This window comes from Dendrobates tinctorius, unplaced genomic scaffold (assembly GCF_039654945.1).
Source record: "Dendrobates tinctorius isolate UK_male_01 unplaced genomic scaffold, ASM3965494v1 ptg000064l, whole genome shotgun sequence".
Taxonomy (NCBI): Eukaryota; Metazoa; Chordata; class Amphibia; order Anura; family Dendrobatidae; genus Dendrobates; species Dendrobates tinctorius.
The window spans coordinates 17,114,944-17,142,255 of NW_027361732.1; positions in this window are offsets into that span (position 1 = coordinate 17,114,944).

Genomic DNA, 27,312 nt, shown 5'->3' on the forward strand with positions numbered 1-27,312 from the left:
TTCGATTTAGCTGTTATTAAATCATTAGAGACTTTAGTGAGGGCAGTTTCAGTAGAGTGTAAAGAGCGGAAACCAGATTGTAAGGGGTCGAGAAGAGAGTTATCCGAGAGATAGCGGATTAGACGGGAGTGGACCAGGCGTTCCAGGAGTTTAGAGATGAAGGGAAGGTTAGAGACAGGTCTGTAGTTAGCAGTGCAGTTCTGGTCCAGGGATGGCTTTTTAAGTAAAGGGGTTATGATGGCATGTTTAAATGAGGAGGGAAATATACCTGAAGAAAGAGAGAGGTTAAATATTTTAGTCAGGTGAGTGGTGACCACTGGTGAGAGAGACTGCAGGAGCTGTGAAGGAATAGGGTCACTGTTGCAGGTTGTAGGCCGAGCAGAAGCGAGGAGCTTGGAAACTTCTTCTTCTGAAACAGGCTCAAAGATGTCTAGTGAGCTTGAGGTGCGGCAGGGAAGGGGATCCAGGCACTGAGGAGATAGGGCTGAGATATCCTGATGGATGTGGTTGATTTTTTCTAGGAAATAAGTGGCCAGATCCTCACCGCTGAGGTTGGTGATGGGGGCCTGTACTTTAGGTTTCAGGAGGGAGTTTAAGGTTTCAAAAAGTCGTCTTGGGTTGTTGGATAGTGAGGTGATGAGGGTGGTGAAGTAGGATTGTTTGGCCAGATGAAGGGCAGAGTTATAGGTTTTGAGCATGAACTTATAGTGGATGAAGTCTTCTGCTAAGAGAGATTTTCTCCACTGCCGCTCTGCACACCTCGAGCAGCGCTGAAGAGAGCGTGTTTGCGTTGTGTGCCAGGGCTGCTTTTGTCTGTGTCGGGTCTTTCTGCGTATAGAAGGTGCTGCTTCATCTAGGGCATTCTTCAGTGTATTATTGAAGTGTGACAATGCTATGTCTGGACAGGAGAGGGAGGAGATGGGGGCTAAAGATGTGTGGAGATTGTCCCTAAGCTGTTGGGTATTAATGGTACGTGTATTCCGATAAGTGTGGTAAGTGGGGGTGTCCCGGGTGAGGAGACAATTCTTGACAGAGAAGGAAAGAAGGTTGTGGTCCGAGAGCGGGAGAGGTGAATTAGTAAAGTTGTGCAGCGAGCCGGGACGGGAGAAAACCAGGTCCAGAGTATTCCCGTCCTCATGTGTAGGAGAATTAGTAAACTGTGAGAGGCCGAATGAAGAAGTTAGAGAAAGAAGATGAGAGGCAGACTGGGAGAGCGGATCATTGATGGGGATGTTAAAGTCTCCCAAGATGAGGGTGGGGATGTCACAGGACAGAAAGTGAGTAAGCCAGGTGGTGAAGTGGTCTAGAAACTGGCGGGAGGAGCCTGGAGGGCGATAAACGACCGCCACTCGTAAGGAGAAGGGCTTAAAGAGTCTGACGGCGTGGACTTCAAAGGAAGGAAATGTAAGTGATGGAACCGGGGGGATGACCTGGAAAGCACATTGTGATGAAAGGAGCAAACCAACACCTCCACCCTGTCTGTTCTCAGGTCTGGGGGTATGTGAAAATTTCAGCCCACCAAACGAGAGAGCGGCAGCAGCGGTGGTGTCTGAATGCTGGATCCAGGTTTCTGTAATAGCCAGAAGGTTAAGGGAATTAGAGAGAAAAAGATCGTGAATGTAAGTCAGTTTGTTACACACAGACCGTGCATTCCAGAGAGCACATTGGAAAGTGAGAGGAGAAGGCATGCACTGAATGTTAATAAGATTAGCAGGGTTTCTATATGCAGCTGGAGGAGAGTAATGTATGCTGGTGGAGGGAGGCCCAGGGTTGGGGGAGATGTCACCTGCAACTATTAAAAGGAGAAAAAACAGAAAAAGCAGGTGGTGGGATGATTTGTATGAACGTTTTGAGTGCTGCATGGAGGTTTTGGATGGTTTGGTGTGGGTAAGAAATGTCAATAGAGCCTCAGAGTTAAACATGGGAGAGGGGAAAAGGGAGGGGTGGATATGCAGAGAGTGCACAGAATGTGTAAAAGGGCAGGCGAGTTGTTAAAAAGCAGAAGTGAAGACAAATAAGCAGCAGGTTGATATGATCAATGCATATTTAGTACAACTGACCAAGAAGCAAGCGTGCATGAAAAACTTATGCACCTTACCTGTCTTCTGCCCTGTCCAACTGCATTGTCTAACTGCAAAACACTTTATCCTGTTGCACTTAATCTGTTGCACGCGTAAGCCCGCACGCGTGCTATCCCAGCCAGAGCTAAATATATATGAAATGAAATGTCTGCTAGCTTCAGCCACCAAAAGGCCACAATCAGTAATTAACCAATTAGCACAAGGCCAGAGCAGGCATTACTATGCAGGGTAAATAACTAACGCTGGACAAGGCCATCAAACTGAGAAAGGGAAAAAAAAAAAACAAAACACACCTTTCTACACTTCAAAGCAGAAACCAAATAGATAAAAAATAAAGACCCACCACAGGAGTGATGGAATGAAATACCATAAAAATATCTGATAATGGGGAAGAAGCAGCAGAGTTGTAGGTTCAATGCCCACCCACTGCACTTGTGGTTCATTGGCATTACAATTCAATAAGCAATTTTTCTGAAATGTAAACCCGGTTTTCTAAAATAAAGGTAATGATGTATTTAACAGGGAGAAATGCAAAGTACTACATCTGGGCAATAAAAATGAAAAAAGCATATATAGAATGGGAGGAATAGGGCTAAGTGACAGCACATGTGAAAAAGACTTGGGTATACTAATAGATCACAGACTGAATATGAGTCAACAGTGTGATGCAGCAGCAAAAAAGGCAAATGCAATTCTAGGATGTATTAACAGAAGCATACAGTCTAGATCACGTGAAGTCATTATTTCCCTCTACTCCTCTTTGGTCAGACCTCATCTGGAATATTGTGTCCAGTTTTGGGCACCACATTTTAAAAAAGACATCAACAAACTGGAGCAAGTTCAGAAAAGAGCGACCAGAATGGTGACCGGTCTGCAAACCCTGTCTTATGAGGAAAGGTTGCAGGATTTGGGAATGTTTAGTTTGCAAAAGAGAAGACTGAGAGGAGACTTAATAGCTGTCTACAAATATCTAAAGGGCTGTCACATTGTAGAAGGATCAACTTTATTCTCATTTGCACAAGGAAAGACTAGAAGCAATGGGATGAAACTGAATGGGAAGAGACACAGATTAGATATTAGAAAAAACTTTTTGACAGTTAGAGTGATCAATGAGTGGAACAGGCTGCCACGAGAAGTGGTGAGTTCTCCTTCAATGGAAGTCTTCAAACAGAGGCTGGACAGACATCTGACTGGGATGATTTAGCGAATCCTGCTTTGAGCAGGGGGTTGGACCAGATGGCCCAGGAGGTCCCTTCCAACTCGACGATTCTATGATTCTATGATTCTAATAAGCATTACAGAGTCTTTACATACTGTAAATGGCATTAATGTGGGGTAGAAAAACCTGCTGACAGGGTCTATGATGTTTGAATGCATATCTCATCCTCGATATGCTGCATATGGATTGTCTATTTATAATAAAACATATCGAGTAACTGTAAGGAGATTGACATATTGCCCCTCCTTCTCCCTTGAAGAAACAAGTGCTATTGTACTGTGTGATGTAAACTGTCATGTGCGTTAAAGATATTAGTGATAATAACAATATGAATTTCTTGACAGTAAGGATAGCAAGTGTCATTATTTGGGACCAGCCCAGAGTGCTAAGCTGAAGGCAAAGTGACAGTTTTCTGAACATCAGAAAGGGCACAGTGTGCGCAGAGAAAGGACCTAAGTTCTAACTTAAACAATGCCAAGTGTCGTGGGTGTCCTTAATGAGATAGGAGACAGAGACGGAAGATAGCAGGAACTTAGTGGAGAGAAAAGAGAGGTGACTGAGAGAGCAGAGTGATTGTTTGGAGACGTAAGGATTCTTACAACCTGGATTGTAGTACTTAACTGGGTTGTGGTGAAGTCAAGAGAAAAGGTGAAGAAAGAGGATGGGAGAGATAATGTGCATGAAATGTTCATCAAGATATGTGTCTGCTATCTCCTGTATATAATCCCTTCCCTAGATTTCATTGAGCAAAAAGTTTATTTTTGACTGGTGGTCTTCCTCTTTGAACTGTCCAACACCTGGTCCTGTCAAACTAATGTCACCGGTTACATGCGGCCTGAAAGGGTGTAGCACCCCTACAACACAAGTCCACACACCCAGCCAGCACCCCTACCTTCATGTAACGTGCTGGGGTGTTAGAGACAAGTATCTACCCCACAGCTACCACCCCGCGCAATGTTACATAACAGTAAATTTTCTACAGTTATCAGAGACTCGCATTACATCAGAACAAATGTCCTATGGTCACAAATAGACTTATCGTTATTTTTTTTGTGTCATAAAAAGTAAAATCAAAGTGCACCTGTGGTTGCAGGTGACATTTTCAAATAATCGGTTGTGTGTATGTAGGTAACAGCAGGTTCGCAGGATGCAGTGAGGAGACGCGAGACTGGTTGAACTTTGAAAAGCAAACTTTTATAATTTGAAGCCGCTAGGGCTATACTAAGCAAACAAAAATGGGTAACAACAGTTGTCCTCGCATGGACTCAGTACAACCAAACACTACTTGAAAAGAACACGACAAACCTGGCCGAGGCCGGTTACTATGGGGCCATGGTATGGCCGTCTACGGGTCCTTATACTCTATAATGTCACTTATCCGTCCTGACGTCCCTCAGCGGCTCTGTGGAAGCTGCATTGCTGATGAAGCTGCTTTGGCGTCTTTGATAAGGGAGTAGTCTTCGGGTGTTCCAGCGCCCAGGAGGAGTTGGGGCACAACAGGCCCTGATGGAGTCCTGAGATGAAGTAACCCCCTGTTGTAACAGCGGGGTTGCGCTTGTTAGCGAGTTCATTTGGACTCCTGTCCCCAAGCAGGGTTGTGTCGCAGTGCTCAAGAGTGGCGGTTTACTGGCCACGTGCACAGCCTGAGGCTGTGTGCAGAGTGTCTCTGTTGATGAGGAACAGACCCCGACTGCAGCAAGGTGAAGGTGACTGTGAGCGGTGATAGATAGGCCGCAACCACGGGCTGAAGTGAAACGGCAGCGTCCGCGGGTGGCCGCGGGCAGGCCGCAACCGCGGGCTGAAGGGGGATAGCAGCAGCCAGGTGAGGGAGCGGACAGGCCATGGAGGGCTCGAGCTCAGCGGTATCGGCCGAGGATGACCGGGGCAGATCGTAACCCGGGATTGAGGTGAAGAGGCAGTCCCCTGTCGGTAAGCTCGGCGCCTCTTTCCTGAGGGCCACTGCGTATCTACCCTCTGCTGCTGGTCTCTTCTCTCAACTGTCAGTGTCCTTCCCGTTCTCTCACGCCCCCTCCGTCTCCTGCTCTGTGTCTGACATATCACCAACTGACTCCTCTGTGCGCTCCCTGTCCCTTTTATACCCGCCCCTCCCCTTGCTGTCCTGTCACTCTCAACAGTCCACTCTCCTCCTCTGTTCCCCAGGTACTGTTTCCTTAGGAACTCAGATGGCGGTCCCCTTGGTTCCGGCCTGGACACTCTGTGGGGTCCTCCTCACTACATGTACATGAGGAATAGCATTATTTCTGGCCATTACATGGCTTGAATCCTACTTTTTCACCAGTTTTCTCAGCAGAAAGCTCCATTTTGTAATTTTAAGTTACATGTGTGAAAAAGGGTAGAGGATAGCTGCTTTTCTCCTAAACACATTACATGACAGTACTGAGCATTGTACCTGTGAATCTAAACAAGAGGGTGAGATAAATACTTACTAGAAAACCACAACAGTCTGTCTTTTTCTGTGCCTCTCTGACTCTGCTTCTCTCTACATTTACTTCAATAAGCAGTTGTAACCTGAGTCCTTATTGAGCTGGCAGTCTGTCTTGATTTAGATTTAGATTTTTGAGTGAATGGTGAGTCCAGGTCCCAAGGGGAGGAAGAAATGGGTCACAAGCAGGAAAAGAAGCAAATGTCTCTGAAAAGATATATTACAAATCTTCTTATAGTCGCTTGTTCAATTGATTCTTATAAATAGGCAATGTTGAATAGGCAATGACCATTTAAATTCAAGAATAATTCATAGAATTTTGATAATTCACAACGAAACCTTACTATTCTATAAAGTAGGAAATAAACTTTATAACAAAACCAAAGTAACCACATCCCTTTAATGACATTAAGACCAAATAAATTTTACAACCGAATCGGTGAACACTTATCTGGTATTCTAATTTCCTGCTTCCTGGATGTAATTTATAGTATTCCACAGCTCCTTTCCTTGTACAATGCCTGTGATTTAATTGGTACTTATGCAATTCACCGGCCTTGTTTCTTCCATTAATCGTTCATAATGAAATAGCTTAATTGTTATAATTGGTAGTGTGTCTGAAATCCATTTTGAATTATTTTCCTACCTAGTACGGAGACTACTGGTGGGGTCAGCGATTAATCATTCCCATTTAAAACACAATGTGAACCATTTATTTTCCTTACTTTCAAAGCCTCGATAAGGAGCTCTGTGTATGTTTTTTAAATACATCATTTATTTCTGAATATAGTAAAAAAAACATTATGTGCTCTGGATTATTACCCTATATTATTCTAGAATGTTGGGCAAGGATAATGCTTTTCTCTGCCAGTTTCTTCCTATTTCCCAAGTAACCTTATTGTAAAAGTATTTTTGTTGCAAAGTCCTTGTTACAGACACCAGTTCAAGCTTATAGGAGTTGTCCAAGACTTTATATTGATGGTCTTTCCCTAGGAGAGGTCATCAATATCAAATTGGTGGGGGGTGCAACGCCCGTTGACCCCCCACAGTCAGCTGTTCTCGATGCCAGAAGCTAGAAGTGATCAGTTGTGGAGTGGACCTGCACAGCTCTACCAACTGTATAGTACTCATGGTAAGCTATTACACATCCACCCTTATTCAAATGAATAGGGATAGATATGCAGTACCTCACTGTGGCTGATCTGATATTGATGGCCTGGATTGGTCATCAATAAATAATTCTGTACAAACCCATTAATTTTTAGTATTTTGTCTTTACCAGATGTAAAAAAAAAAAAAGGCGTGTTACGTATTGGGACCCTTGAGGAAACACACAACTGGGCACCCAAGCACTAGCTGCCTTCTCGCATGGGTGATAACTATTGATGTACATTGTGCAACATAGACTTGATTATCACTTGCACATTATAGAATTACCTGTGTTCCTGTGGGGAAATATATTGAACAATACGTCTTGGATTTGACCACAGTGTCATCATTAATATCTTACAGCTATGACTCAAATGTTCTTGCTGCCTGCAAGATCTTGGAAACCTCTAGTTTGAACTTTATGCTTGTTAATATTCTTTTATTATATGTCACAATGTATAGAGATTATGTTGATAAGGCCGGGGTCACACTTGTGAGTGCAATGTGAGAAACTTGGGCGAGTCTCTCGCCTCAATACCTTGCACTGACGCCGGCACTCGGGACCATATCTTTCAATGCAGCTGAATGCTCCGGTCCGAACTTCCGGCAGCAGTGCCAGGTATTGAGGAGAGAGACTCGCACAAGTTTCTCGCATTGCACTCGCAAGTATGACCCTGGCCTAAGAATGACTCTAGCTTCTATCTCTTGCATTTCCATAGAATGATTAGGGCGATGATTCGATAATTCATATATGCAGCTAATCATCCAAATGTAACATTTCCGAGCTCTATAATCAGGATTAGTGGGCATTCCAGCGGTCAGTACCCAACCAATCCAACTGTTACGACCTATCTTATGGAAATGTGATGACTGTAATAATGAGAATAACTCTTTAATGCCTTTGCATGTATGGATAGCAACAAAGGCAATTCTTTATATAACATTAAAATACTACACTATCATGTTTAATAACTGATCTACACTGATCGACCATAGCATTAAAACTACCTACCAAATATTGCTCAGGTCCACCTCATGTCACCAAAACAACTCTGACCCATTAACATGGACTACACAAACTCCTCCAAAGATGACTCGTGGTCTGTGGCACCAAGACTTTAGCAGCATACATTTGACTTCTGTAAGTTACAAGGTGTGGCCTCTGTGAATTGAATGTGTTTTTGCAACATATACTCGAATGGATTGAGAGCTAGGGAATCTAAGTCAATAGATTGACCTTTATGGAATCATCCTAAATTTTTTGAATAATTTTTGCACTGTGCCAGAGCAAAATATCCTGCTGATTAAGGGATACCATTACCCAATAATACTATGCATGTTAGGAACTGATGTTTGCAAGCTAAATATGACCCAAAGCACCAAAATACCTCTGCAGAACTGTGTGTTATGACATCTTTTAATCATATTGAGCATTACCTTTTCTATCATTTTATGCTACATTAGTTCTTTTGTGAAACTAAACCAGATAGGATAGCCTTCACTTCCCATGTTCATCAATGAGTCTTGAGCAGATGTCACCCTATTACAGGTTCACCCATTGTTCTTCTTTGGACCAGTTGTGGTAGTCACATATGAGGAACACTCCAAAACTTCATTTTGGCTAAAAGATTGGGTCATATCTCCAGAAAAACTTCTGTTCTAAAACATTTTCATTTTTCTTGCTTCCAACACATAAACTACAAGATCTGACTGTTAAATTGCTGTCTAATAACCCAACATTTCACCAAGGCTATTGTTATGAAATAACCAATTTCATTCACTTTGCTTGTCATGTTATGGCTCATCAGTTTATGTTTATCTGCTGTATATCAGTTGGCAATGCAATACCTGTTCATGTTTTCCATAGTGATTTGGTGTTAAGGTTTAGTGTTTTGCACGTCTCCAAAATCATGTACCATTGTGAATCATACGAATTGTGGCAGCAAGGTTAAGACAATGTCATAAGATTGTGTAAATCACCAGAATGAAATCTTATCCATACCAAGCAGAAATTCCTGATAGTCAAATACTGAGGGGCATATAGCTTGTCATAGCTCATTACACAGAGGTCACAAAATGTAGATGAGTTATGGTAATATACGGAAATTGTGTTCGTCTTCCTTAAACATCTATCATCAGAGAAACATCTATTTTTATTCATATTTTTAAGATGATTATAAATTTTTATGTCACTATATAAGCAAAAAATTCTGACATATTTTTCTAATGACCAATGAACTCTCACAATACACCTCAGTTTTTGTAGAGATCCTTTCTAAGCAATATTGCAGAATTACCATGAAAAATAATACCTTTATTACAAACCTGGAGAAGCATAACATAAGATCCACTACTCCAATAGGTAATGGAGACAAACAATGTGGATTGGGGAACTTTGTGCTAACTAGAGGACTTGATTCTGAGGGTACACATTTCATTTCCACAAATTCAATGCTTTATTATTAAAGGTTTTTTTTGGACCATTAGTAATTTTCTTCAGGCACTGTATCTTATGAGATTGCCATAAGCTACAGTGGGTACGTAAAATATTCAGACCCCTTTAAATTTTTCACTCTTTGTTTCATTGCAGCCATTTGGTAAATTCAAAAAAGTTCATTTTTTTTCTCATTACTGCACACAATGCACCCTATGTTTACTGAAAAAAAAATTGAAAAGGATATGTGGCACCCCTGAGGGTTCAGTTGCCACAGAGGTACTGCACCTCCTCTTGAGGTGTGGTACCCCACTATCCAGGTAACGTGGAGACACCTGACCACACTCCAACACTCACATCCCACATGCACACCAGTTGTGTAGCAGAGCAACCTTTGTGGCTCCCTGCTTGGAACACGAAGAGTGCTGGGAGGTGGGTGGAGCTTAGACTGCACAAGAGAGCGGGAGAAGATTAGGAAAAGGTCAGTCTATGAGAGAAATCCCCTGAGAGGGATGGAGTGAAGGAAGTGCTGCAGCAGACTCCTGTGAACTGGAGCTGCTGGCACAGGAAAGAGTCATAGATAGCCTGATTCTTCAGAAGGAAGATAGTTTATTACGGAACATAAGGAGAAGAAGAGAACTAAGAACTAGGGTCAGAGCAGAGCCCTTCCTCAAGTTTGAAGAGCATGGCCGGGGTCCGGTCCCCGAGGTTGTATGGATACTGATGTTCCTGCAGCAGAAACCGGAGGAATAGAAGTCATCACCACTTTATTCCCATCTAAGACTTGGGGGCACAACAGCAACGTGGGTGAGCCGGGACATGATAGCAAGGAGTCCCCGAAGCAGGCTACAGCTGTCTGCCGTACAAGTAGAGTTCTAAGTAACATCAAGAAGGAGGAACTTGAGTTTATTATGCAACTACAAGTACTGCAGATTAGGCGCTAGTGTGGAGACATTCAGAGAAGGCACATGTTGGAGGAGTGCTGGAAAGGTGTACTTTACCTTGCCTGGGAGTTGGCTGAGCCCCTGACCTGGAGGACATGGCACCAAAGTGGGCATCTGTGTGCACCAGACTGTGAGTAAAGCCTTGGAACTACATGCCCTTGTGTCCTCCATGCTGCCATGATCCATGCTGGATCATGACAGATAAAAGCACATGTAACCTTTTTTTTTCCTTAAGCTGTGTGCTTAAGTTTGGTTTTGCACCCGGTGGCCATTAGGGTCATTGCACAGTGGTGTCTTTTGTTCTATTTTGCCCCCAGTGGTGGTTAGCGTTATTACACGGGAATCACTAACAGGTGTGATTGCTCTGGCTCTGCTATAAAAGAGTGTCAGGTGTTGCAATCACTGTTGGCGATAGTGTTCATTTCCAACCATGCTTGGTGGAGGAAGGAGCGAGAGAGAGTTCCTTGCAGCACAGTCAGAGTCCTGGTGTGGAAGGAGTCAGAGGGGTTTTCCTTGCAGCTCTGACAGAGCTTGGTGGCAGCTATTCAGGAGGAAAGCTGCATTCTGGTGGTGGACTCTGTTGCTGGGAGCAAGAGCAACAGAGCAAAGCTAAGTGGTGTTTCCCTGTTTGTATTTTTCCCTGGTGTGTATTAGTACAGCTGTGGGGCCAGTGCCTGCACCACCCAGCTCCCTAGCAAGGGATAGGTGTAGGGTGAGCTAGAGTGACAGGTTCCGGCTCGACGACAGGTGAGGAGCCTGTATAGGGAATGTTAGGAGTGTGAGGGACAATGACTCAGGGAAGTGCAGGAGGTCTCCACATCCCCGTTCCCTATCGCAGGGCCCACCGCTGTAACTGTTTCCCTTCCCCTTGTCTTGCTGTTTTAGTTACCGGCCTGCGGGTCGTGTCACTCAGGACAGTTACACGTGCTGTGTCTTGTTGTTTTAGTTACCGGCCTGCGGGTCGTGTCACACAGGGCGGCTCCACGTGACATTCTCATTCTTGCGCCTTACACCTGGCTCTGCTACATCTACTTCTTTACACCATCTCCCCACTTGCCAACCTCATCTACACTGCCCTGGGACTTCAGCTCCACCTGTGGGGAGCTTCAACATCATTGCTGCACCACAAAATCTGTCCCAAAGAAGCAACCATGCAGCGCTGGTCAAACTGACCAGAAACCACAGGTGGCATCACGAATCATCTCAACAACTTTATCCCCATCACTCTACCCCTTTTACATTGATCGCCTGAGGCCACAGACCGGGTCACTGCCACTGTGACATCTCCCATTGTAATCAACGGGCCCGGCACCGAGTACCCAACGGCCTCTGGGGGCGAGTCATATACATTTTTGCAAATTTATTAAAAAAGAAAAACTGAAATATCACATGGTCATAATCATTCAGACCCTTTGCTCAGTATTGAGTAGAAGCACCCTTTTGAGCTAAAACAGCCATGAGCAGGGGTGAACCTAGCCTCTCTGCTGCCTGAGGTGAACAGCAAAATGACGCCCCCCCCGCACACAAAGTAAATTTTCATATCTACCTTGTAAAACTGAGTACAATAGTTGATTTATTTTGATTTAGATAAATAGAAAAAAACAGGTGTCCAAACACAAGGATGTCAGCGCCATCACACGCACATACAAGAACACACAGAAGTATCCAAAATAAGGATCATTAATGACAATGGTAGGCCTGCACAGGGCTGGACTGGGACAAAAATGCAGCCCTGCCATACAAATCCCACCAGCCCACAAACTAAAGCACTCATCAGCCCCAATCAGTGAATTTTTGCTATACTTTGTCATCCCCTCATCACTCTCTTATAGGAGTTATTTGAAGAGTCACATGGGAATGGCACCACAGTGCATATGATTGACCACAGCTCCATTTACATGGTGCTCTTCAAAGCTACATTTCGCAGGATCATGGGGGTCCCAGCGGTCAGATCCACAACAAACAAAGTCATCCCCTATCACCACAAAATGCTCCATACAGTATTATGGGCCCCATATATTACTTCATACAGCATAATGGGCCACATATATTACTTCATACAGTACAATGGGCCCCATATATTACTTCATACAGTATAATGGGCCCCATATATTACTTCATACAGTACAATGGGCCCCATATATTACTTCATACAGTATAATGGGCCCCATATATTACTTCATACAGTACAATGGGCCCCATATATTACTTCATACAGTATAATGGGCCCCATATATTGCTCAATACAGTATATTGGGCCCCAAATATTACAGTACTTCATACAGTATAATGGGCACATATACTTTATTACTTCATAAAGCATAATGGGCCCCATATAATGCTTCTTCCCATACCCCGCTGCTCTGGTCTCCTCAGTGTATTCTGATCCTCTGCACTGCTTGGCACAGGGACATCATTAACTTTACGTATATAATTGTCCACTTGGACTGATAGTAATAATGATTTGTTTATACCCTGTTGTCTGGGGCTGACCCACTTTATGGGGGTGCTCAGGGCATATGATTATACACCAGTAAAAAGTATGAGAGGCTCAATGTGACCAGTGCCACCTAGTTTCCTACCCCTCTTATTCTACTGGTACTGTGGGCACACTGACTGGTACTGAGGAAAAGAAAGAAAGAACAGAGAGAGAAAGAAAGAGGGGAAAGAAAGAAGAGAGAGAGAAAGAAAGAGGGGAAAGAAAGAAAGAAAGAAAGAAAGAAAGAAAGAAGGAAAGAAACAGAGAGAGAAAGAAAGAACAGAGAGAGAGAAAGAAAAAAAGAAAGATTAGAGAGATAAAGAAACAGAGAGAGAAAGAAAGATTCTATAAAGATACTATAGCAGCCCGGCTCTCACTGTAATGCCCACCTGAGCCTCTCGATGCAGGACATATCATGATCCACTCACATGGCTGGCATCCCCGAGTCCAAGGCGATCCTGCTGTCTGCGCTGTTGGAGGAGGACACGATGATGGATCTGAAGCATTCCCTAAAGTGCCTCCATGGTTTCGTCACAATCTCCCCCCGAAATTACCTTATTTCCGGTCAGCTTCTAACACGTCACTTCCGGTGGAACGTCACGTGCGAATTTTAAAGTGCTCCTTGGGGCTCCGCCGTGTACTCCTGTGTCAGTGGGAAAAGTAAGCTCCCAGCCGGGGCAGTGGGGCAGACTCTCAAAATCCGTACTGTCCCGCTGAGAGGTATGAATGCTACCCACCATACACCTTGTACACGTATGGCTCCACACACCACATACACACACGGTTATGCTTTTTATGCCTCGTACACACACGGCTCCGCTCTATACACCTCGCACACACACGGCTCCACTCAGGAGACACATGGCTCCACTCCGTAAACCTCTTACACATGCGGCTCTGCTCTGTACACCTTGTACACACGTGGCCACGCTCCATAAACCTTGTACACACATGGCTCCACTCCGTAAACCTTGTACATATGTGGTTTTACTCTATACACCTCGCGCACATGCGGTTCCGCTCCATACACCTCGCACACGTGCGGCTCCGCTCCGTACACCTCGCACACGTGCGGCTCTGCTCCGTACACCTCATACACACGTGGCTGTGCTCTGTACACCTCGTACACACATGGCTCCGCTCCATACGCCTCATACACACATGCGGCTCCGCTCCGTACACCTCATACACACACGCGGTTCCGCTCCATAAACGTCACACAAGCGGCTCCACTCCGTACACCTCGTACACACACACGGCTCCCCTCCGTACACCTCACACACACGGCTCCGCTCCGTACACCTCGTATACACACGTGGCTCTGCTCCGTACACCTCACACACACACATGGCTCCGCTCCGTACACCTCACACACACGGCTCCGCTCCGTACACCTCGTACACACACACGGCTCCGCTCCGTACACCTCATACACACCTGGCTCCGCTCTGTACACCTCGCACACATGCGGCTCCACTCCGTACACCTCGCACACACGCGGCTCCGCTCCGTACACCTCGCTCACACAGGGCTCCGCTCCGTTCACCTCGTACACACACAGCTCTGCTCCTTACACATCGCGCGCACACACAGCTCCGCTCCTTACATCTCGCACGCACACAGTTCCGCTCCGTACACCTCGTACACACAGCTCTGCTACATCCACCCTGTAAACCCCCCGGACCCCACACATGAACTTCCCTCATCTAGCACGATGACAAGCTGCACAGCAGAGTCCTGCATAAACCAAGGGCTGTGTGCGAACAGGACCTGTGATGAAGTCACAGGAGGGGAGGAGACAGGGGTCACATGATCAGGGCCCAGGGACCCTGACTCCTTTCCTCCTGTAACCTCATCAATAGAGTTGAGCGACTTTGGTCGGATCGGGTTTCATGAAACAAAATTTGTTTCAGATGAAACTGGTCCGACAAGGGCAAAAAAGTCGGAGTTTCGTCCGAAACCTGACCCCAATGCCAGTCAATGGGAAATAAAAGTCGGCATTGAGCGGATGACATTCATCCACTCAATGCCGACTTTTAATCCCCATTGACTTGCATTGGGGTTGGGTTCGGACGAAGCTCCGACTTTTTTTGCCCTAGTCAGACCAGTTTCATCTGAAACAAATTTTGTTAAATGAAACCCGATCCGACCAAAGTCGCTCAACTCTACTCATCAATTACAATCCTCTTGCATGACCGCAGCACCAGCATGCAGAGGCTAAATTGTAGGTGCTGCGGGTAGAGGAGCACATAGTGCCGCCCCCTGCTGCCTGCCGCTTGAGCAGCTGGCTCAACTCGCCTCATTATAGCTGCGACCCTGGCCATGAGTCTTCTTGGGAATGATGCAATAAGTTTTTCAGACCTGTATTTGGGGATCCTCTGCCATTCTTCCTTGGTGATCTTCTCCAGTTCCATCAGGTTGGATGTTGAACGTTGGTGAACAGCCATTTTCAGGTCTCTTCAGAGATGCTCAATTGGGTTTAGGTCAAGGCTCTGGCTGCGCCAGTAAAGAATGGTCACAGAGTTGTTCTGAAGCCACTTCTTTGCTATTTTAGCTTTGTGCTTAGGGTCATTGTCTTGTTGGAAGGTGATTCTTCAGCCAAGTCTGAGTTCCAGAGCATTCTGGAAGAGGTTTCCATCCAGGATATCTCTGTACTTGGTCACATTCATGTTTCCTTCAATTGCAACCAGTCGTCCTGTCCCTGCAGCTGAAAAACATCTCCAGAGCATGATGCTGCCACCACCATGTTTCACTTTTGGGATTGTATTGGGCAGGTGATGAGCAGTGCCTAGTTTTCTCCACACATACCACTTAGAATTGTCACCAAAAAGTTCTATTTTTATCTCATCTGACCAGAGATTCTAATTTCTCTGGGAGTCCTTCATGTGTTTTTTAGATGTAAATACTTATGTCCCCCCCAAAAATTGAGAAAAATATTCAAGGAGAGATACCTTTATTGGCTAACCAGAGAAATTATATTTGCAAGCAAGCTTTCATGGCTCAGAAGGCCCCTTCATCAGGCTAGATTACAAGTGAATTACTGAGAAGAGACAGCAACATTTAAATAGGAATTACAACAGGACATGAGGTAATATAGGCCAAGGAAATCAATTTAAGGTTTTTGTTACACATGCAAATGAGGTGGAAATGTTCTTTTAGAGATCTGAAGACCTTCTTGTGGAGGTGTAAACTGTGTCCATGTATTGAGTCATGAATCCAGGTGTCAAATTGAGTCCTATGGTAAGAGATTGAAACATATTTATAAATTTGAACGATTGTCTCTTCTCAGTAATTCACTTGTAATCTAGCCTGATGAAGGGGCCTTCTGAGCCCTGAAAGCTTGCTTGCAAATATAATTTATCTGGTTAGCCAATAAAGGTATCACTCCTTGAATACTTATCTCAATTTTTTGGGGGGACATAAGTATTTACATCTATTTTTCTGGCTAACACGGTACCACAATATTATTTTGCATTGTACATGTGTTTTTTAGCAAACTCTATGCAGGCTTTCATATGTCTGGCACTGAGGAGAGGCTTCCGTTGGGCCACTCTGCTATAAAGGCCTGACTGGTGGAGGGCTGCAGTGATAGTTGACTTTGTGGCACTTTCTTCCATCTCCCTACTGCATCTGTGGAGTTCAGCCACAGTGATCTTGGTGTTCTTCTTTACCTCTCTCACCAAAGCTCTTCTCCCACGATTGCTCAATTTGGCAGGACGGCCAGGTCTAGGAAGACTTCTGGTGGTCCCAAATTTCTTCCATTTAAGGAGTATGGAGGCCACTGTGTTCTTAGGAACCTAGAGTACTGCAGAAATTCTTTTGGTCAGATCTGTGCTTTGCCACAATTCTGTCTCTGAGCTCCCTGGCCAGTTCCTTTGACCTCATGATTCTCATGTGGTCTGACATGCACTGTGAGCTGTGAGATCTTTTATAGACAGGTGTGTGCCTTTCCAAATCAAGTCCTATCAGTTTAATTAAACACAGCTGGACTCCAATCAAGGAGTAGAACCATCTCAAGGAGGATCACAAGGAAATGGACAGTATGTGCCTTAAATATGAATGTCTGAGCAAAGGGTCTGAATACTTATGACCATGTGATATTTCAGTTTTTCTTTTTTAATAAATTTGCAAAATTTCTACATTTCTTTTTTTTCAGTCAAGATGGGGTGCAGGGTGTACATTAACTCCTTCACCCGCAAGGGTGGTTTGCACGTTCATGACCGAGCCAATTTTTACAATTCTGACCACTGTACCTTTATGAGGTCATAACTCTGGAACGCTTCCATGGATCCCGGTGATTCTGACATTGTTTTCTCGTGACATATTGTACTTCATGTTAGTGGTAAAATTTCATTCAAATAACTTGCGTTTATTTGTGAGAAAAACGGAAATTTGGCAAAAATTTTGAAAATTTTGCAATTTTCCAACTTTGAATTTTTATGCCCTTAAATCATAAAGATACGGCACACAAAAAACTTGATAACTAACATTTCCCACATGTTTACTTTACATCAGCACAATTTTGGAACCAAAATTTTTTTTGTTAGGAAGTTATAAGGGTTAAAAGTTGACCAGCGATTTCTCATTTTTACAACACCATTTTATTTTTAGGACCACATCACATTTGAAGCCACTTTGAGGGGTCTATATGATAGAAAATACCCAAAAGTGACACCATTCTAAAAACTGCACCCCTTAAGGTGCTCAAAACCACATTCAAGAAGTTTATTAACCCTTCAGGTGCGTCACAGGAATTTTTTTGAATATTTAAAAAAAAAATGAACATCTAACTTTTTTTCACAAAAAAAATACTTCAAGTTCAATTTTTTTTATTTTACCAAGGGTAACAGGAGAAATAGGACTGCAAAAGTTATTGTGCAATTTGTCCTGAGTACGCTGATACCTGATTTGTCGGGGGGAACGACTGTTTCGGCGCATGGCAGAGCTCAGAATGGAAGGCGCGCCGTTTGACTTTTTCAATGCAAAATTGGCTGGAATTCAGATCGGACGCCATGTCACGTTTGGAAAGTCCCTGATGTACCTAAACAGTGGAAACCCCTACAAGTGACCCCATTTTGGAAACTAGACCCCCCAAGGAACTTATCTAGATATGTGGTGAGAACTTTGAAGCCACAAGGGCTTTACAGAAGTTTATAACATACAGCCGTACAATTAAAAAATCATATTTTTTCCACAAAAATGATCTTTTCACCCTCAATTCTTATTTTTTCAAGGGTAACAGCACCCTAAAAGTTATTGTGCAATTTGTCCTGAGTACGCTGATACCCCACATGTGGGGGTAAACCACTATTTGGGCGCATGGCAGAGCTCGGAAGGGAAGCAGCGCCATTTGACGTTTTTGGCTGGAATTGAGATCAGACACCATGTCGCGATTGGAAAACCCCTGATGTACCAAAACAGTGGAAACCCCCCACAAATGACACCATTTTGGAAACTAGACCCCCTAAGGAACTTATCTAGATGTGTGGTGAGAACTTTGAACCCCCAAGGGCTTCACAGAAGTTTATAACATACAGCCGTACAATTAAAAAATCATATTTTTTCCACAAAAATGATCTTTTCACCCTCAATTCTTATTTTTCCAAGGGTAACAGCACCCTAAAAGTTATTGTGCAATTTGTCCTGAGTACGCTGATACCCCACATGTGGGGTAAACCACTATTTGGGCGCATGGCAGAGCTCGGAAGGGAAGCAGCGCCATTTGACGTTTTTGGCTGGAATTGAGATCGGACACCATGTCGCGATTGGAAAACCCCTGATGTACCTAAACAGTGGAAACCCCCCACAAATGACACCATTTTGTAAACTAGAACCCCCAAGGAACTTATCTAGATGTGTGGTGAGCACTTTGAACCCCCCATTGCTTCACAGAAGTTTATAACGCCCGGGCGTGAAAATAAAAAATTCGCATTTTTTCCACAAACATGATCTTTTAGTCACCATTTTTTATTTTCCCAAGGGTAACAGGAGAAATTGGACCCCAAAAGTTGTTGTCCAATTTGTCCTGAGTATGCTGATACCCCATATGTGGGAGAAAACTACTGTATGGGCACACGTCGGGGCTCGGAAGGGAAGTAGTGACGTTTTGGAATGCAGACATTGATGGAATGGTCTGCGGGTGTCATGTTGGCTTTGGGGAGCCCCTAATGTACCTAAACAGTGGAAACCCCCCACAAATGACCCCATTTTGAAAACTAGACCCCCTAAGGAACTTATCTAGATGTGAGGTGAGCCCTTTGAACCCCCAAGGGCTTCACAGAAGTTTATAATGCCAGGGCATGAAAATGAAAAAATCGTATTTTTTCCACAAACATGATCAATTAGTCCCCAATTTTTTTATTTTCCCAAGGGTAAGAGGAGAAATTGAACCCCAAAAGTTGTTGTCCAATTTGTCCTGAGTACGCTGACACCCCATATGTGGGAGAAAACTACTGTATGGACACACGTCAGGGCTCGGAAGGGAAGTAGTGACGTTATGGAATGCAGACTTTGATGGAATGGTCTGCGGGTGTCATGTTGCCTTTGAAGAGCCCCTAATGTACCTAAACAGTGGAAACACCCACAAATGACCCCATTTTGGAAATGAGACCCCCCAAGGAACTTATCTAGATGTGTGGTGAGCACTTTGAACCCCCAAGGGCTTCACAGAAGTTTATAATGCCCGGGCATGAAAATAAAAAAATCATTTTTTTCCACAAAAATGATATTTTTGCCCCCATTTTTTTATTTTGCTAAGGGTAACAGGAGAAATTGGACCCCAAAAATTGTTTTGCAATTTGTCCTGAGTACGCTGACACCCCATATGTGGGAGAAAACTACTGTATGGACACATGTCGGGGCTCGGAAGGGAAGCAGTGACGTTTTGGAATGCAGACTTTGATGGAATGGTCTGCGGGTGTCATGTGCGTTTGGAGAGCCCCTGATGTACCTAAACTATTGAGACTCCCCATAAGTGACCCCATTTTGGACACTAGACCCCCCACGGAACTTATCTAGATGTGTGGTGAGCACTTTGAACCCCCAAGTGCTTCACAGAAGTTTATAACGCTCGGACGTGAAAATAAAAAAATCATTTTTTTCCACAAAAATGATATTTTTGCCCCCATTTTTTTATTTTGCTAAGGGTAACAGGAGAAATTGGACCCCAAAAATTGTTTTGCAATTTGTCCTGAGTAGGCTGATACCCTACATGTGGGGGTAAAACACTGTTTAGGCGCATGGCAGAGCTTGGAAGGGAAGGAGCACCGTTTGACTTTTTCAACTCAGAATTGGCTGGAATTGAGATCAGACTCCATGTTGCATTTGGAGAGCCCCTGATGTGCCCAAACAGTGGAAACCCCCAATTCTAACTCCAACCAGAAGCCCAACACACCCTTAACCCTTATCTCAGCCCTAACCCCAACCCTAACCCTAGCCCTAACCCTAACCCTAGCCCTAACCCTAACCCTAGCCCTAACCCTACCCTAACACTAACCCTAACCCTAGCCCTCACCCTAGCCCTAACCCTAATGGAAAAATGGAAATAAATACATTTTTTTTATTTTATTATTTTTCCCTAACTAAGAGGGTGATAACGGGGGGTTTGATTTACTATTTATGGCGGTTTTTATGTTTGGCAGCTGTAGCACGCTAAAAGACGCTTTTTATTGTAAAAATAGTTTTTGCATCACCACATATTGAGAGCTATAATTTTTCCGTATTTTGACCCACCGAGTCATGTGAGGTCTTATTTTTTGCGGGACGAGTTGACGTTTTTATTGGTTCCATTTTTGGGCACGTAACATTTTTTGATCGCTTTTTATTCCGATTTTTGTGACGCAGAATGAACAAAAACCAGCGTTTCATGAATTTCTTTTGGGGGAGTGCGTTTACACCGTTCCGCTTGCAGTAAAATTGATAAAGCAGTTTTATTCTTTGGGTCAGTACGGTTACAGCGATACCTCATTTAGGTCTTTTTTTATGTTTTGTCGGTTTTATGCAATGAAAACTATTTTATATAAAAAATAATTATTTTTGCATCGCTTTATTCTGCGAGCTATAACTTTTTTTTATTTTTTCATTTTTTTTCACTGATGATGCTGTGTGGTGGCTCGTTTTTTGCGGGACAAGATGATGTTTTCAGTGGTACCATGGATATTTATATGCGTCTTTTTGATCGCGCATTATTACACTTTTTGTTTGGCGGTATGATAATAAATCATTATTTTTTGCTTCGTTTTTTATTTTTATTTTTTAAGGGGTTCACTAAAGATGTTAACTAATGGGACAGTTTTATAGGGCGGGTCGTTGCGGACGCGGCGATACCTAATATGTGTACTTTTATTGTTTGTTTTTTTTTATTTCCAAAAAATGGACTTATTTGGGGGAATATTTTTTTTTTTTTTCTAATTTATTTGCCGATTTTTTTTTTAGTATTTTAACACTTTTTTTTATTTTTTTTTTACTTTATTAAATAGTTCCAGGTGGGACATCACTGTCCTGTGACAGATCGCTGATCTGTTACATCACAGATCACTGTGACAGATCAGCGATCTGTCACAGGCAGTGCCGAAGGCTTCTTCATGCCTGCACTTTGCAGGCACTGAGGAAGCCAGCTTCCTGCAGGCCCCCGAAGGCCCCCATCGCCATCTTGGATTCGGGGGCCTGCAGGAAAGGAGCCCCCCGCAGCAGTGCTGCCCATTGCGCTGCAGTGGGGGGCTCAGGGAAGCACGGAGGGAGCCCCCTCCCTGCCGATGCTTCCCTTTAACCCCCGGTACACCGCGATCATGTTTGATCGCGGTGTGCAAGGGGTTAAAGTGTCGGGGGCGGTCCGTGACCGCCCCTGACACATTGTGCCGGGTGTCAGCTGTGATAATCAGCTGACACCAGGCCGCGATCAGCGGCGCTCACCACGTGGGCGCCGCTGATCGCGGTAGACGTACTATCCCGTCCATGGGCATAGGGGCCCGGGTCCCATGGACGGGATAGTACGTCTGATGTCAGGAAGGGGTTAATGAGAAAAAAGTGAACTTTGTTGAATTTACCAAATGGCTGCAATGAAACAAAGAGAGAAAAATTTAAAGGGGTCTGAATTCTTTCCATACCCACTGTACATAATGTTAGGATCTTGCTCTGCTTGCTGGTTTGATTGGTCATCACATGATTGCACATATGCGATTTGCATTCTTATGGTTGTGTGCAGACTAGTGATGAGCGTTCGTGCTCATCACTAATTTGTTACTCGCTTGAGCATCAGTGTGCTTGGGTTGCTCGTTACTCTCTGAGTATTTTTTTAGTGCTTGAGTCCCTGCCTCACATTTTTGGCTCTTTTTAGAAAGCCAATAAACATGTGGGTATTGCCTGACAGTCACTGTAATGCCATAGCCATCTTGGTTGTGTCATTACTGTGATTGGCTGGCTGCATAGTCATCGGGGGCCCGTGATGCTACACTCTGCTTGTCACACTGTACCCCAGAAACAAGCAGAGCAGAGAGAAGTGCTAGTGAAATAGGGACAGAATTGTTGCTACATATTAACCAGGGATTCAACCTCATTAACATTTTTGTTAAGTACAACAACAGCCCTCCTCCATCACACGTAGCGATGCACCAGCCATCCCGACAACGATATGACCAGGATTGCTGGAGTGTCGCTACATGATCACTGATAAGCTGCCAAACAGGCAGATATCAGCAGCGATCAGGACAGCGACGATGCGGGTAACAAGCGCACACGTCGCTTAGTTACCCGTTTTGTACCTTAGTTACCAGCACGCTGGTGCAGGGAGCTGGTAACCAAGGTAAACAGCGGGTTTCTAAGTGCCATGCGGCGCTTAGAATCCCGCTGTTTACCTTGGTTACCAGCTCCCTGCACCAGCGTGCTGGTAACTAAGGTACACAGCAGGTAACTAAGTGACGCGCGCCCTTAGTTACCCGTGGTTTACATTAGAAACCAGCGTCCACCTCGCTGATCGCTGGTCTCCCGCCTGCCACACGCAGCAATTCATGCTGGCCAGTGGGAGACCAATGATCAAAAAAATGTCCAGGGCTTTCCAGAACGATCAGCGATACCCAGCGGGGGGGCCAGTCGCTCATACCTGTCACACACAGCGATTTCGCTGGTGAGATCGCTGTTGCGTCACAAAATTTGTGACTCAGCAGCGATCTCGCTAGCGATCTCACTGTGTGTGACGGGGCTTTAGGGATAGTGATAATCAATAGTAATGTTGATGTTAGCAGCACTTAGAAAGAGATTGTGCTGAAGGGATTGTGTAGGACAGGATAGGATGAATTGCATGTACTTTTTGCTGCAGCCTTCAACTCAAATAAAAACCCCTTTTCAGAGCTAATATTGTTCTTTTTGCTCTTGATCTTGCAAATTGTCCTGAGCATGGAAATATTATACACCATTTTTACTGCGGCAGTTGGGCATCAAAAGCATACAGCCAGACTTGGACCTAAATAGCATCTCTACATTGCTCCTGCAGTGGAACCAGTCCATTTGAGGTGTGCAAATATTCCTGCTATAGTAATGCTGCCATTTTTTCAGCAGTGAATTATATGGCATTTATCATACTCCAGTGGTGCCTCAAAATACAAAAAAATTGCTTGGTAAGAAATAGCATCGCTATAGTGATACTGCAGTCTAAGACGTCCATCTGAAGTGGGCAAATTTTGATGGCACTGTAATATTGCAATTTTTTTCAGCAGTGAAATTTTATACAGTATTTTTTGTGCTAGAGTTGTGCATCCAGAACAAAAAACACTTTTTGGTTACATATAGCATAGCTATATTGATATTGCAGTGTAAGACGTCCATCTGAAGTGGGAAAATTTTGTTGGCATTGTAATATTGCAATATTTTTCAGAAGTGAAATTTTACACAGCATTTATCGTGCTACAGTTGTGCATCAAACACACAAAAAAATTGTTTGGTTAAAAATAGGACCGCTATATTGATACTGCAGTCTAAGATGTCCATCTGAAGTGAGCAAATTTTCCTGCCATTGTAATACTGCAATGTTTTCTCAACAAGGCTATATCATACATAATTTAAAATGGGCAAGGCGTATGGTAAGGGAAGAGGAAGTGGATGTGATGCTGATGGAGAATTCAGAGGCTGAAGCTGTGGGCAAGGTAAAACTGTGCCTGCTGAAGGAGCACAGCAAACACTAATATCATGTCGATCTAGCTTCCTGTCCCACTTTGTAGGGGGAAGTGGAACAGCACTATTAAAGCCAGACCAGTATGAATAGGTTGTTGGATGGATAGCAGATAATGCTTCCAGTCACTTTGCCAGCACCACCCTGTCTTCCACATGGACCAGTCTTAGTAGCCAGAATTCTGGACCACATAATCCTCATGCTGATCCTCCTTCCTCCCACAATTCTGGAGACAAGTGATCTTTTACACTTGGACATTCCGAAGAGCTGCTCACATTTAAATTGATATATTCTGGCCTCTCGCTCTGCCCATTTCAAGCCGGACATGAGTAGATCACATGTAGCGATGCCCAAATATTTGAGCAGCCACACTCACATGAAGACAATGATGGGAAAATGCAATTACTGTCACAAGAACTAGATAATGATGTGACACAATTGCCAACAAGTGGTGTTGTTACATCAGCAAGTCAGGAGGAGGATCAGGGCATGGAAGATGAAGATGAGGTAGTGGACAGTGAAGTCACAAACCCAACCTGGGAAGGTGACAAACAGATCAAGGACTGCATCACACAGGGGGAGGGATCTGCAGCACCTCAACAGGCAGGAAGAGGCAATGGGGTGGCCAGAAACACAAGGCGGGCAACTGGTCCTCAAAGCACCAGCACGGGTGAAGTTGCCAAGCCAATGGTTTGGTGTTTCCGAGTCTGGTGCTTTTTTAAAAGACATTGCAGTTAACCCAAAAAAGGCCATTTGGAACATCTGCCATGCTAGTATCAGCAGGGGCAGTACAAATACCAACCTGACCACCACCAGCATGCTCAGGCACATGACAGCAAAGCAACCAACTACTTGGGCCGAATTCCAGGGTCCAGAAACTGTGTCTGTGGGTTATTCCACTGCCTCTTCCCCTATGTGCATGCCAATCCCTGTTCATGATGTAAGCAAAGATGCCTCCCGCCCTGCACCTGTCGTTGCACACTTGCAACTACTGTCAGCAACCATGTCCATGTCCTTGACCCAGTGCAGCACTCAGTTGTCCCTACCCTAGTTTTGGAATGCAAGCTTAAACCCAACAACAAACCACAATACTAAACAGCCACATTTCCAGACTGCTTGCACTGGAAATGTTGCTATTTAGATTTGTGAAGACGGAACCTTTCCACAACCTCATGGCGGCGGATGTCCCTTGGTACTTGTTCCACAGCCGCCACTATTTCTCCTGGTGTGCCTTCCCTGCCTTAAACAAGCACATGTACCATAACATTAGCAGTGCCCTGACCAACGCTTTTACTGGGAAGGTCCAGTTAGCCACGGACACATGGACAAGTGCTTGTGGCCAGGGTCACTACATTCCCTGACGGCACACTGGGTGAACATTGTAGACGCCGGGAACCAGCACGACCCTGGGCCTGAACACGTGCCACCAACACCGAGGATTGTGGGTACTGGTTCAATCAGAATTGCCTGCACCTTCTACAGCAGTTCCTGTATCTCCTCTTGTCAACCTTCATCTCAGAAATGTCAATATCAGTCGCAAGCTGGAAGCGACAACAAGCTCTACTGAAGCTAATCTGCTTAGGTGACAAACTGCACAACATCGCAGAGTTGTTGAAAGGTCTAAAAGACCAGACTGATATGTGGTTCTCGCCTCTGAAACTACAACCAGGCTCAACTTGCTTAACAAGCTCAACTTAGTGGTTCAGCGGTTTCTCAAAACCTACCCAGATTTGCCTGAGCTACTTCCATCTCACCGACTGGTATGAGATGTTACCACACAATGTTACAAGGCTTTTTGATCAGCAGAGGGCAGTATTTGAATACCAGCTACAACATGTTCTTAGGTATACCGGTCAGGCTCCACACTTAAGAGCTGATGAGTGGGCATCGATGTCTCACATGTGTGCAGTTCTCCAAAACTTTGAGGAATCGACCAAGATGGTGAGGGGCAATAACGCCTTAATCAGCATCACCACCCCGCTTCTCAGTCTACTTAAAAGCTTGCTGTTCACAGCCAAAGAGGAGGCTTTGCAGGTGGAGAAAGTTGGGATGCAGCAAGCAACTATACTGGGTGATGCTACACAGCCCAGCCTCATCTCATCTTCTCAATGCGGATTGGGTGATAAAGAGGAGGAGGAGGAACATGAGCTGGTTGCCTATGCTACAGACATTACTACTCACACCACCTTCATCCCATCTGTTCAGTTTGGTTAGCCTGAAGATGAGAAGGAGGACGAAAATTACAACATTGACAGTTGCCCTCTTGGTGGGGACAGGGAAGTCTTGGCTGTTGGCAGTCTGGCACACATGGCTGGGTTTATGTTCAGCTGCCTTTCCTGCGACCCTCACGTTGTACACCTTTTGCTCAACACTGATCACTGGTTGGTCACCCATCTAGACCCATGCTACAAGGAGAAATTTGCATCTTTTTTTGCCATTGGTGGAGAGCTATAACATTATGTTGCAGTACCAGAAGGCCCTAGTTGAAGAATTATTTAAAAATTCCCATCTGAAAACGCTGGCGGCAGAGGTCACAGTTCCTTGGACAACCAATGAGTGGAGACTAGGAAGACACACACCAGATGCTGCAGAGGTAGAGCAACACTCTCAAAGCTCTGGGACAGTTTTCTCAGACCAGCACCCAGGCGCTGATGCGCGGCGAACAGTGACAAGGAGGGAAAAGTTTTGGAAGATGTTGAAGGAGTACTTTGCTGACCATACCAGCGTCCTCTGTGATTCCTCTGTGCCTTACAGCTATTGGGTATCCATGCTAGACACATAGCATGAACTGTCTCTCTATGCCTTGGAGATCCTAGCCTGCCCTGCCACTAGCGTTTTGTTAGAGCAGGTTTTTGGTTCATCCTGGCATATTATAACCGATAGGCGCATCAACTGAAAATGCTGACAGGCTTACTCTTATCAAAATTAACAAGGGCTGGATCAGGCCAGACTTCTGCACACCATTGGATAACAACAGTTCAACATAAACTTAAATCCAGTGTTTTGTTTTTTTTCTGGTCTATTCTCATGCACCCCTTCGCACCCAAACATGGATTTTGTCTTTTTTGTGTCATCTTCCTCTACTTCCATCACCATATCAAGAGGTTGATCATGTTACTGATGCACCCAAGGGGCCGTGGGATACTCGGTACCGAGCCTGTTAACTTCAATGGGAAATGTCACAGCGGCGGTGACCCGGTCCGAGGCCCCAGGCGGTCATGTAAAAGGGGTAGAATTGAAAGTTAAAGTTTATGTAGTGATTCGTGACACCAGTTGGAGTGGTCGACTGTAGTATAGCCGGCACTGCAGATGATCCCTGGGGGAGTAGATGGTGATGGCAGTGCAGATGTTAAAAGCCTTTCCAACCAGGGCAGGACCCCAGAGATTGTGATGCAAGTAGAA